Consider the following 6,489-nt stretch of genomic DNA (forward strand, 5'->3'; position numbering starts at 1 on the left):
ATGTTGTTTTCTTCAATATTTTTTTCAGTACTTTTTTGGGTCTCCATCTGTCATTGACTTGTTTTTCACGGTTTTCTCACATCATTCTCATTTCTCTTCTCAATTTTTCCTCTACTTCTCTAACTTGCTTTTCCAAATCCTTTTTGAGCTTTTCCATGGCCTGAGACCAGTTCATGTTTTTCTTGGAGGCTTTTGGTGTAGGCTTTTGACTTTGTTGACTTCTGGCTGTATGTTTTGGTCTTCTTTGTCACCAAAGAAAGATTCCAAAGTCTGAGACTGAATCTGAGTCTGTTTTCTCTGCCTGGCCATGTTCCCAGCCAACTTACTTGACCCTTGAGTTTTTCGTTGGGGTATGACTGCTTGTAGAGTAAAGAGTACTTTGTTCCAAGCTTGACAGGATGCATTGTTGTTTTCAGAGCTCTTTCTATACAGCCAGCTCTGCCACACCAGCACTCCTCCTTCCTCAAGAACCGCCAACCCGGACTGGACTCATATTTTACGCAGGTTCTGCACTCCTGCTCTGATCCACCACTTAATTCCTCCCACCAGGTGGGCCTGGGGCCAGAAGCAACTGCAGCTGTACTTCTGTAGCTGCACTACCTTTGCTGCCCCAGGGCTGTGGCCGAACCATGAACTCCTTTCACTCCCTGCAGCTTTTCTCAGTAACCTTCTCTGTTGTCTTTGGTGTTTGTGGGTTGAGACGTCTGCTAACTGCCACAGCTCACTGATTCAGGGTGCTAAGGCCTGTTCCACCCAGCTCCTGGTCTGGTTGGTCTTGCCACCGCTCATGCTGGACTCTGCTCCCCTCCACTTCCAGCTCCATGTGTGATAGACCTCACCCAGCAACCATCCAGGCTGTCCTGGGCTGGATCCCTGCTTCCCTCTGCTATTTTGTGGGTTCTGCCGTTCTAGAACTTGTTCAAAGCCATTTTTATAGGTTTTTGGAGGGACTTGGTGGGGAGCTCACACAAGTCCCTGATTTCCAGCCTCCATATTGACTCTGCCCCCCTGCGATTTATTATTATTGAGGAATCCAAAGGAGTTGGACCTACATTCCTGGCCAGCAGCTGGCTTTGCTCTTCTTTGGGAAAAGGAAGTAATGAATAGAGAAGCAAGAGCAGTTTTATAGTGTTAGACCAACGCAGATTGGTGCAGCATCAGCTCAGTACCTCCCTTCAGAGAACAGATTGGTCTGCTCCCTGCTGAGTTACACTCTTCCTGGTATACCTCCTCATATGTTCCCCCTTGGTACTTATTAGCATTTCCCCCTCCCACTTCATACGTCCCTGTAATATTAATTAAGTTGGGACTTTTTACTGTTTTAGAATGCTCAATTAATTGTCTAAGACGATGTGGGCATGAAGCCCCCAGATCCCTAAGTGGAGTTGCCAAGACCAGAGACAATAGTAGCCACCTAAGTTCTGGTCGCTCAAATGATGGTTGATGCCGTCCAAAGACTGTATAAAAAGACATAACAGAGCTGTTTGCTTGAGGCTTTCACTCCTGGAGTAGCATTGGTATGGGACTCTGGGCAGGCACTGTAAGAGCCTCTTGGTTCATCAATACAGATGTTGATGGTTTCTTGGTAACTATGAATTGTGATCTGGTCTGTTTATATTGTGTATGTTTGTAACATGTTTGTATTTGCTCTGAAGTTCAGGTTCCTAGCTTTTCCTCCTGAACTAAATGAGTTTATATGTATATGTTGGATTAAAGTAAGATTGTTAACCCTTTAACGTTACTTTCCTTAGGAAAGCAGATCAAAAGAAACTGTGCTGGCAGTGTTCTTGTTGTTGGGGTTGTGTTGGTCTTTCACGCCCACAATAGCTGCTAGCCGAATTGTTGCAACAGTCCCATGTTCAAAAATGGCCAAAAAAAAAAAAAAACCCTCCTCCCTGTGGATGTGTAAGGAAATATTCAGTTAGCCAATTAAGCATGCATAATAGCAATTTGACCCAGTTCTCCCTTCAACCCTGACTTTTATCTGGCTGGTTTAAGCCAGTTTCCCCAATATCCTAAGTTTGTGGTTTTCACAAAACCACCAGTTATTCTCTGATTTGTTGGGTTCACCTGCCTTAGTTAATTTTTACTACCTTACTCATTCAAACTGACAATTAATTATTCTGTGGAAACATAACTTTCTCTAACTTTTACTGATGTCTCACAGACCCGTCTTCATCCTGAGGACATAGAGAGTAAACCAGGGACAGTGAACTCACTGGCTCCTAGGAGGAAGACAAGACTCTCTTTAATTTACAAAGACAGACACTATATCTCTTAGAGCTTAGCTTTTAGATTTAAAAGATAACACCAGATGTCTTGCATTTTCCTAGGACCTGAAGGTATGGTAGATCATAGTTTTTCCAATTAATTATGACTTTAAACTTAGAGGGGAGGATTCTGGGAAAATGGCAGAGTAGGTCAAAAAATTCCAACCTCTCCAAACTTCCTCCAAAAAGAAGACAAAACATCACCTCAAAGTGAAAATAGAACAGGAAAAATAAATGAAAGCTGGTAAAGCTGTTATCCTCCTAAGACAATTGAGAGGACCTCAGGAAAGATTCTTCTTCCATAGGAGAAGGTTTAGCAGGAGTGAAGTACAAATACCTCCAGGCAATTCTATTAAGTCAACAAAAAACAAGCATTTTGGAGACATAAAAGGCTAACTGTCAGCTAGTATTAGCTGAAAATATGAATCTTTCCATAATTATCAAGTTATTATTCTTATTCTTTTTACCCAGACTTCCATGTGGATGCTCCCTCTACTGAGACAAATCACAGCTATTAATAATTGATTTCAAAAGGTTCTGTATCCCACCAGATTCATCACCAGTGATGAATCTCTAGTCCCTTAGTTACCTGACCCTTGACCAACAGATACACAGTCTATTGAAAGGCCCATAATCAAAGCCTTTGTAGTATCTGCTAGAGAATGCACTCTATTGGTGAAGCCTTCAAGAACCTAGTCTCTCTGCCATAATGAGTTCGACTTTTGTTTGGGAAAATGTATGAATGAGTAATAATATACATTGGTAGCAGGAGTCCCCCAACCAACGAGATTGGAGCTCCATCAAAGTCAATACTCTATAGGACTAAGAAAAAAAATCCCCCCACAAATTTGCTCATCTTATGCTTATCTGCTCTACTTATTTTGGAGATTTCTTATACTTTCCTCCCACATATCTTCTTTTAAAGTATTTTGCTTTGGATTGAAAATTCCTCTTCACCATAATATCTTAGGTGCTGATATAATCAAGTCTCTATTTCATGTGTTTCCTCTTTCTCCCTTACCCTGTAAGGTCAAACAGCTTTTAGACCCTAACCTCAAACCCACATTTTTGTTTGTTTGTTTCCCAAGTCCTTTTTTCCAAAGGATGTCTCTAATATGCTATTTCCCTTTAGGATATATGGAACAGCTAGCTACTCTATTTTTGGAAGCAATTTGGCCATCTTGATTCTAACATCAATAGGATGAGCTGCCCATGCATAAGAACAAATACAACCTCTGTATCTCTAACCTACTTGACATATTCACTAACTGCTTTGCTAACATATATATTAAAAACAAGGACTATACTTCAGGTTATTCAGTAGGAGACAGTGGTATACAAAAACATTCGGGATTAACAACATGGAGATATTTATTTGGCCAGGCTTTCCATTCTCACATAAAAATGCCTCATATTCAGATGTTAATTCAGGGGCATTGTCATTGACATCCAGCACTTTAAAGTAGTCTAGATATTTGACTGTGGTTCCATTTTCATGCTTCTCTTGAGTTGTGTATTTCAAAATCAAATTTTCTATTCAGCTCTGGTCTTTTCAACAAGAATGCTTGGAAGTCCTCTATTTCATTGAATATCCATTTTTTCCCCTGAAGGATTATGTTCAGTTTTGCTGGATAGGTGATTCTTGGTTTTAATCCTAGCTCCTTTGATCTCCAGAATGTCATATTCCAAGCCCTCTGATCCCTTAATGTAGAACCTGCAAAATCTTGTGTTGTCCTGATTGTGTTTCCAGAATACTTGAATTGTTTTGTTTGATTTGTTTTCTTTTGTTTCTCTGCCTGCTTGCAATATTTTCTCCTTGACTTGAGAACTCTGGAATTTGGCTACAATATTTCTAGGAATTTTCCTTTTGGGATATCTTTCAGGAGGTAATCAGTGAATTCTTTCAATTTTTATTTTACCCTCTGGTTCTAGAATATCAGGGAAGTTTTCCTTAATAATTTCTTGAAAAATGATGCCTAGGCTCTTCTTCTGATCATGGCTTTCAGGTAGTCCAATAATTTTTAAATTATTTCTCCTGGATCTCTAGGCCAGTTGTTTATACAATGAGATATTTCACATTGTCTATTTCTTTTTTCATTCTTTTGGTTTTGTTTTATAATTTCTTGATTTCTCATGGAGTCATTAGCTTCCATTTCCTCCATTCTAATTTTTAAGGAATTATTTTCTTCAATGAGCATTTAGACCTCTTTTTCCATTTGTCAAATTCTGCTTTTTAAGGCATTCTTCTTCTAATTTGCTTTTTGGATCTCTTTTGCCATTTAGGTTAGTCTATTTTTAAGGTGTTATTTTCTTCAGTATTTTTTTTCAGGGGGAGGGGTCTTCTTGAGCAAGCTGTTTACTCTTTTTTCATGATTTTCTTGTATCACTCTCATTTCTCTTCCCAATTTTTCCTCTACTTCTCTTACTTGATTTTCAAACTCCTTTTTGAGCTCTTCCATGACCTACAAGCAATTCATATTTTTCCTGAAGGCTTTGGATGTAGGAACTTTGACTTTGTTGTCTTCTTCTGGTTGTATGTTTTGATCTTTTTTGTCACCAAAGTAAGATTCTATAGTCTGAGTTTCTCTCCCCCCCCCCCCAACTGTTTACTCATTTTCTCAGCCAATTACTTGACTTTTTTAACTCTTTGTTAAGGTATGATTCTGCTTCCAGTGTGGAGGGTGTACTGTCCCAAACTTCAGGGGTTTTGTGCAGCTATTTTCAGAGATACTTCCAAAGACCTATAAATTTTCAGTTCTTCCAGGGTGGTATGATCAAAGAAGAGATGTTTACTCCTCTCCTGGCCTGTGCTCTGATCTGTGAGTGACCACAAGCATTCTTTTCTGCCCTGGAACTGGGAGGAGGATTCCCTCCCCCCACTGCCACAAGCTCCACCATGCCAGTGCTCCTCCTCACCCCAGGACTACCACCTGGGACTGCAACACAGATCCGAGCATGGGCAAAGCAAAAGAATCCTGCCTCAGCACCAGCAAAGAGATCCCTGCAATTCCCCTCTGATCAGCTGCTTGATCCCCCCCTCCCTCTGTGGGCTGAGAACTCCAAAAGCAGCCTCCGCTGCTACTGCCACCACTGCCACCCCAGGGCTGGGGCTAGATCAATGAATAAAGGTAGGAGTTGGTTTTATGAAAAAAATAGATAAAACATTGGCTAATATGATTTTTTCTCTTTTTTCTTTTAAATGGTATTTTATATTTGCATGTAAAGAATTTTTAACATTCATTTTTTCTAACAAAATTTTGAGTTCCACATTTTCTCCCATTCTCCTACCCCTCTTCCCTCCCTAAGATGGTAAGTAATTTGATATAGATTATATGTGTGCAATCATATAAAATACATTTTCATATTGTCATGCTGTGAAAGAAGAAACAGGACAAAAGGGGAAAAACACACAAAAAATAAAGAAAGTGAAAACAGTACGCTTTGATTTGCATTCAGACTCCATCAGACCTCTCTCTGAATGTAGATAGTAGTTTCCATCATGAATCTTTTGGACTTGTCTTAAATCATTGCATTACTCAGAAGAGCTAAGTCAGTCATAGTTGATCATCCCATGTTGCTCTTACTGTGTACAATGTTCTCCTAGTTCTGCTCACTTCGCTAAGAATCAGTTCCTGTAAGTCTTTCCAGGTTTTTCTGAAGTCTGCCTATTCATCATTTCTTATAGCACAATAGTATTCCATTACATTCGTATGCCACAACTTCTTTAGCGATTCCCCAGTCGATGGGTATCATCTCAATTTCTAAATCTTAGCCACCACAAAAAGAGCTGCCATCAATATGTTTGTACGTATGGGTCTTTTTCCCTTTTGTATGATCCCTTTGGGACACAGACCTAGTAGTGGTATTCCTGGATCAAAGGGTATGCACAGTTTGGTTGTCCTTTGGGTATAGTTCCAAATTACTCTCCAGAATGGTTTCATTGGTTCATAATTCCACTTACAGTGCATTAGTGTTCCAATTTTTCCATGTCTTTTTCAACATCCATTATTTTCCTTTTCTGTCATGTTAGCCAATTTAATAGGTGCTCTTTATTTTATTTTTGTGTGTATCTCTCATTTTTATAATGTTTTCTGAAAGCAACATATTGTTGAATTCAAATTTTTAATCTGCTATCCATTTGCATTTTATGGGAAAACCATTCACATTCTAAGTTACAAATACTTGTATATTCCTCCTTCCTCCAGCAACTTTGCCAAAA

The sequence above is a fragment of the Trichosurus vulpecula genome, chromosome 2 (genome assembly GCF_011100635.1).
Source record: "Trichosurus vulpecula isolate mTriVul1 chromosome 2, mTriVul1.pri, whole genome shotgun sequence".
In the NCBI taxonomy this organism is placed as follows: domain Eukaryota; kingdom Metazoa; phylum Chordata; class Mammalia; order Diprotodontia; family Phalangeridae; genus Trichosurus; species Trichosurus vulpecula.